Below are 7,257 nucleotides of genomic sequence, written 5' to 3'. Positions count from 1 at the left end.
TGACATCCTCGTCTACTCCCGAAGTGAAGAAGACCATAAACAGCACTTGAGGCTAGTGTTGGAAACTCTTAGATCCGAAAAGCTTTACGCAAAATTTTCCAAATGTGAATTCTGGTTACGGAAGGTAACTTTCCTCGGTCACGTAGTAAGCGAGGAGGGTATTCATGTAGATCCTTCCAAGATCAAAGCGATAGAGAGTTGGTCGGCACCGAAAACACCCACGGAAATTCGTCAATTCTTAGGTCTCGCCGGCTACTATCGACGATTCATTCAGAACTTTTCCAAAATCGCCAAACCGTTAACCACTCTAACACAGAAAGGTGTACCCTTTTGTTGGAGTGATAAGCAAGAAACTACATTCCAAACGTTGAAGAAAGCCTTATGCAGCGCGCCTGTTCTGTCTCTGCCAGAAGGGACAGAGGACTTCGTTGTCTATTGCGATGCGTCTAATCAAGGTTTAGGCTGTGTGCTTATGCAAAGAGGAAAGGTGATTGCCTATGCCTCTAGACAGCTGAAAGCACACGAAGTCAACTATACCACACACGACTTGGAGCTAGGGGCAGTAGTCTTCGCATTGAAGATTTGGAGACATTATCTCTACGGAACCAAGTGCACAATCTTCACTGATCACAAGAGTCTACAGCACATCTTTAATCAAAAAGACTTAAACATGAGGCAACGGCGATGGGTAGAATTACTCAGTGACTATGAGTGTGAAATACGTTACCACCCCGGCAAGGCCAATGTGGTAGCAGATGCCCTTAGCCGAAAGGATAGTACAAGCCACAAAGTGAAGAACCAGACGATGACCATCCATTCCAACTTACCTATGCAAATCCGAGAAGCTCAGTATGCAGCCCTCAAACCTGAAAACGTGTCAGATGAAACCTTGAGAGGAATGGAAAAGAAACTTGAGATCAGAGATGACGGAGTTCACTGTTTCATGAATCGAATCTGGATTCCCAAATCTGGTGGATTCAGGGAAATAGTCATGGGGGAAGCACATAGAACCAAATACTCTGTTCACCCAGGTTCGGACAAGATGTATCTAGATCTCAAGAAACAATACTGGTGGCCGAACATGAAAGCTGAGATAGCTACATTTGTGGGCAAATTTCTGACTTGCGCCAAGGTCAAAGTCGAACATCAGAAGCCTTCAGGTCTGCTTCAACAACCCGAAATTCCCGAGTGGAAATGGGAGATGATTACCATGGACTTCATCACCAAACTACCCAGGTGTTCTAGTGGGTACGATACCATATGGGTAATTGTCGATCGCTTGACAAAATCCGCCCACTTCATCCCGATTAAAGAATCATACAAGATGGAGAGACTCGCGCGAATCTACATTCAGGAAGTAGTACGTTTTCATGGTGTACCTGTATCCATTATCTCTGATCGAGATAGTAGGTTTACCTCCAGATTCTGGCAATCTCTTCAGAAAGCCCTTGGAACCAAACTAGATATGAGCACGGCGTATCATCCTCAGACAAATGGACAGAGTGAGAGAACAATCCAAACCCTGGAGGACATGCTTCGGGCATGTGTCATTGACTTTGGAAAGTCGTGGGATACACACCTATCCTTGATCGAGTTCTCATACAACAACAGTTACCACACCAGCATTAGGGCTGCTCCGTTCGAAGCCCTATACGGTCGTAAGTGCAGATCCCCTCTGTGCTGGGCCGAGGTGGGGGATACACAGTTAGCCAGGAGTCGAGTCCCCGACAGTGCTCTCACTGGTCCTGAAATCATCCGCGAAACCACCGAAAAGATCATTCAAATCCGTAACCGACTGAAAGCCTCATGTGATCGTCAAAAGAGTTACGCTGATAATCGTCGGAAACCACTAGAATTCCAGGTTGGAGATCGTGTCCTGTTGAAAGTCTCGCCCTGGAAAGGTACTGTACGCTTTGGCAAGCGTGGGAAACTTAATCCGAGGTACATTGGACCCTTTGAGATCCTCTCCGGGATTGGTCCAGTTGCTTATAAACTTCATTTACCTCACGAATTCAGTAACATTCATCCTGTCTTTCATGTTTAAAATCTTAAAAAGTGTCTATCCGATGAAACTCTAACAATTCCCTTAGACGAGATCGAGATCAATGAAAACCTCAACTTTGTGGAGGAACCGATCGAAATCATGGATCGAGAAGTCAAACGTACAAAACAAAGTCGCATCCCGTTAGTGAAGGTTCGCTGGAATGCCAAGCGGGGACCGGAATTCACTTGGGAACGGGAAGACTCAATGAAACAGAAGTATCCACAACTCTTTTCTTATCCATGATTTGTATCTTGTCTTATGTTCTAAACTTGGATTTCGGGACGAAATTCCCTTTAACGGGGGGATAATGTGACAACCCGAAATTTCCGCTTCATTTTAATGTAACTTTTTCATAAATCAACTCGTGCAACCAATCGTCGTTCCGATTTCCGATTTCCGATTTCTCAGTTTAATTAAGTCATTAATTAGTACACATTTAAAATGACTTAATGGGTGTCTTAATACATTTAGAAATCAATTTAACACCCAACTTTAGTGATCGAAATAATTCTAGAATTTACCGTATCGGGTTACGGTAACTTAATCGGGTACGACCAAAAACCCCGTCTAACGCCGGTATCGAGTAAAATTCCACCGTGTCCAAAACTTGAACACTATATAAACGTGTTTAAGACTTCATTTGAAGCCTTTTGGCAAGTTTCTCACTAAACTCTTACAACCTCTCTCCTCAAGCTAGAATTAAGGTCCAAATCACAAGTTTAAGGCTTCAAATCTTTAAGGTAACCTCCCTAACATGTTATTCAACACCTTTAGCCTTCAAATTGATGAAATAATTGAGTTTTAGGTCCAAGAACATGAGTTTACAGCCAAGGAACAAGCTTGGGCCGTAAACTCCATTTAATGGGGTTTTAAGCCCTTAAACTCCTTCCTAAACTCAATTGGACTTTAGATATGGCTATGGGACTTCAAGATATGGACTTAGGACATTTAAAACTATGATTTTGAGCCATTTAAAGGAGTTTACGACCAAGGCATAAGCTTAGGCCGTAAACTCAAGAAAAAGGGGTTTTTCATGCCCTAAAACCCTTCCAAATCACTCCTATGGCTTAGATATGAATTGTAGGACCTTGGTTTTAGCATTTGGACACTTGAAACATGAATTTTGTGGGACTTATGTGAGTTTACGGCCAAGGATAGTGCTTGGGCCGTAAACTCCCCAAAATGTGACATAAATCCAATTCTAAGGTGTTAGAAAGCCATCCAACACCACCAAAAACCTTGGAATAAATCAAGGGACCAACCAAAAATGCTTTAAGGGTCTAAAACAAATCATTTGTGAGACTTATAAGGGTTTACGGCCAAGGCTTTTTCTTGGGCCGTAAACTCCAAAACATTTGGTGTTAGAATGCAAACTAAACACCCCTAAAGCCTTTAGATAAAATTTAGAAGCCCTTCTATGCAAGTTTTAGACCTTGAAACACTTTGTATGACCCTACATTAGAGTTTACAGCCATGAGGAGGGTCTCATGGGCCGTAAACTCCATAACACCCCTCAAATGTCACACAAAAATCATACTAGGTCTTGGAATAATCTTATGAATCACATGTGATTTGTTTTAACAACATTTGACACCCATTTCATGAAGATTAAGGAGTTTACGGCCAGGAGCCTATACTGGGCCGTAAACTCCCATAAAATAAGCATTTTGATGATTTAAATTCAGTCCAAGTGTTCCAAGACAATTTAGAAAATCCATTCTAGCAACCTCTAGGTCCATTTGAGCCCTTAAACCCTCAAAACCACACCAACATGAGTTTACGGCTGTAAACTCATGTGTGAGTGTGTTTCATGGTTGTAAACTCATTTAAATGTTTACTTATGGAGATTAAACTCATGTCCCAAGTCCCTAGTGCCATTACAAGTCCGAAGATGTCACCCGGGTCACTCCAAACGCTCGTTTTGAGGTGTTTAACCTCATTGGAGTGTAATGTTCCATATGATTAGTGAATGTATCTCTAATTGTATATATATGGACATTATATCATTTTTTCATAGGGACATCGCGAGTAATCAAACCCCGAACCGATGTCTAGCATTCAAAACCGACACGTTTCCGAGTCCGGTGAGTTCATACCCCTACCCTTTTTCACTGTTTTCACTGTTTTCAGGGGGGAACACAAGCAAAGTACAAGGGAATTCTTGTACTCATAACATGTTTTCAAATATGTGTTTCATATTCTTATGCTTTTAAAACTGATAACTACAACTGATAACAGATCGAATATACAGATCACGTAACATATATTTGTGAAATAAGTCTTTAAACTAGTATGTTTTACATGTATTTCACAAAAGGTTTTCCACATTTTATCAGTTAAAAGCATGACATTAAAACATTTGAATATAATACCTATACACTGTTTTGTCCTCGGTAACACTCCACGCACATACGCGAGTGGAGGATTTTCATATTATTACTAGTAAATTTGTTATTCCGGTACGATTGGAGACACGTCCTCGGAGAACACTCCACCTGGATTACGCGAGTGGAGGACTACACCCATAACCAGAATCTCTGGTATTTAGAGAGCGTGACTTGAGTGTATAGATCTATACGGGGCTGACTACCCCACACCTGGTTGTTAGCTACAGCCGAACCGAAATGGTTGAAGGGTGACGAAAGTCATAAGTATGTGGACGACTTATTGCCACATGTGGACTACTTATTGCCACAGGTTTCAGTCTATTGTATGGTTATGGAACTCGCAATTAGGATAACAGAGATTTACTTACAGTAATAATGGATTACTTTATACATCGTTTACATCTTTTACATCTTTTACTTACTGTAACTAACATTCAGGAAGGTACGGGACCTTCCTGGGGAAAACATGGAATCTAATCACGATTACATCTTTTACATCTTTTACATCGTTTACATAAGATACATACATGCAGGAAAGCATGGGGCTTTCCTGGGTAACACTTACATAACTAGAAAGAGTCACAGAATGGATAACATTACATCTTTTACAATTTGTAACATACAATAAGGAAAGTATGGGACTTTCCTGGTAACACATGATAAGTAAACAGAACAGTTTAACCAGTCAGATAATCAACTATACATTTTCACATGAGTAAACATGTTTTCAGTATACAAACTTACTATACTTTACAACTGTGAAACAATAACCAACTTTTAAGAAAATACGGGATTTTCTTGGTATACATAACATTTCAGAAACAGAAAGGAAACCGATACATTTTCGTAAAACAAAACCGCTTATGAACTCACCAGCTTTATGCTGATTTTCAAACCGCTTGTGTTCTCAGGTCAACGTTAGAACAAGTACCCGAAGATCATTTTGCATGAAGACGGTGTACATGAAGACCCGTTACATTTTGTCTATATATACTATGTATCACAACTGTACAAACTTTACTTTTGAAACAACTGTAAAACTGTTATTATGTAATGTAATGCTTGTTTTACTTTACTTACTATGTACATTGGATTTGATACTCAACACGGTAGTCAACCCCAGAAATGTATTCCGCCTTCGGTTTTCGGGGTGTGACAGATTGGTATCAGAGCCCTTGTTTATAGTGAATAAAGTATACCAAACCTTACATGGTATAAAACTATAAACACTAAAGGGCCTAAGTGCTCTGAATTAAAAGTATCTTCAAACTACAAGTATTTTCAAAAGTATACAAGTATACCAAACCGTCGCCATCCGTAACCACAAGTAGAACAGAACATAAGTAAATGGGTGTTGTGTACTACGGTTAAACCTGGGCAGTTATGTAGTCATGTCTAGGGTCAATATGGCCTGGCCAACTATATTCATTCGAGACACGACCAACATGTGCTTGGGAGTGACTGTGGTATGTGGCATGCCTAAAACTTACCCTAATATCCCAAACATCGAATCATTGTCGTAAACAATTCATGAAATACTATGGGAGTATTTCTCGATCCCGATCCTCTGTAATAGTCCTTATTCAAGTGGTTTCCCTGTGATCACTCTTAACGATAAATTATCTGTTCGATAACTCTTTCCTGCTTTATCGCTTACTCGAATCATATAACTGTCATATCTATCAATTCAATGTAGAGGACTTACCATCCTCTTTTCCTTGATCTTATTAGATCAAGATGCCTCCCCGAAAGAGACCTAGCTCAAAGAACAACAACAATCCTTCCTCGCCGCCACCTCCTCCCCAGTTTGATCTAACATCGCTCCAAACAATGATGACAGCTGCAATGGTAGCAGCTATGTCACAAATGAACCCTAGTGGTTCGGGTGGTGGTACTCAATCTCAAAACCCTGAGGGTAGCCAGGGACACCAAAGAGGGGGTTCCTATAAGGATTTCATGAATGCGAAACCAACATCCTTTAATGGCGCTGGAGGTATCATTTCTTTATCTCGATGGTTCGAGAAAATCGAGTCCATCTTTGAAATCTGTGCTTGTGCGGAATCCGATAAGGTCAAATTTGCAGCCTGTACCTTCGCGGATAAAGCTTTGACTTGGTGGAATGGCCGAGTCAAATCTCTGACCTTACCCATAGCCAATGCCATGGGCTGGGAAGCCATGAAGGAACTTCTCATTGCCGAATACTGCCCCCGTGGTGAAATGCAGAAATTAGAGCACGAGCTCTGGAACCTGAAGATGAAAGGTTCCAACATTGCTGCATATACTTCCCGATTTGATGATCTCGCACTTCTCTGCCCAAGGTTAGTCACTCCTGAAAACAAAAAGATCGAAAGGTTCGTTTGGGGATTATCTCAACCAATAAAGAGTCATGTTTTGGCTGCTCGTCCGGATACCTATGATAGTGCCAAGACCTTAGCACAAATTCTGATTGATCACAACGACGATGTCAAGGAAATCACTACCACTTCTGAGCCGACTCAAAGGAGTGGTGAAAAGAGGAAATTTTGGAAAAAGAAGAAAGGTCAATCTTCTCAAGGATCATCCAAGAAACAACAGACGGTAGCAGTCCATGCTGCTACTACTACTCCTGTTGTTGTTGTTTCTGCCATGGAACCACTGCCTCAACTCCTACCAGTAAATATGCTGGTAACCTCCCTCTGTGTGACAAGTGTAAATACCATCATCATCCTGGTCCTTGTCGAGAATTGTCTTGCACCAACTGTGGTAAGAAAGGGCACACAGTTCGATACTGCTGAACTCCTACCCAATCAGCTAATCAATCATCGGGAGCAGGTGTTAGTCAAGCTT

The sequence above is a fragment of the Lactuca saligna genome, chromosome 4, assembly GCF_052625555.1.
Source record: "Lactuca saligna cultivar CGN05327 chromosome 4, ASM5262555v1, whole genome shotgun sequence".
Taxonomy (NCBI): Eukaryota; Viridiplantae; Streptophyta; class Magnoliopsida; order Asterales; family Asteraceae; genus Lactuca; species Lactuca saligna.
This window is presented reverse-complemented; position numbering follows the sequence as displayed.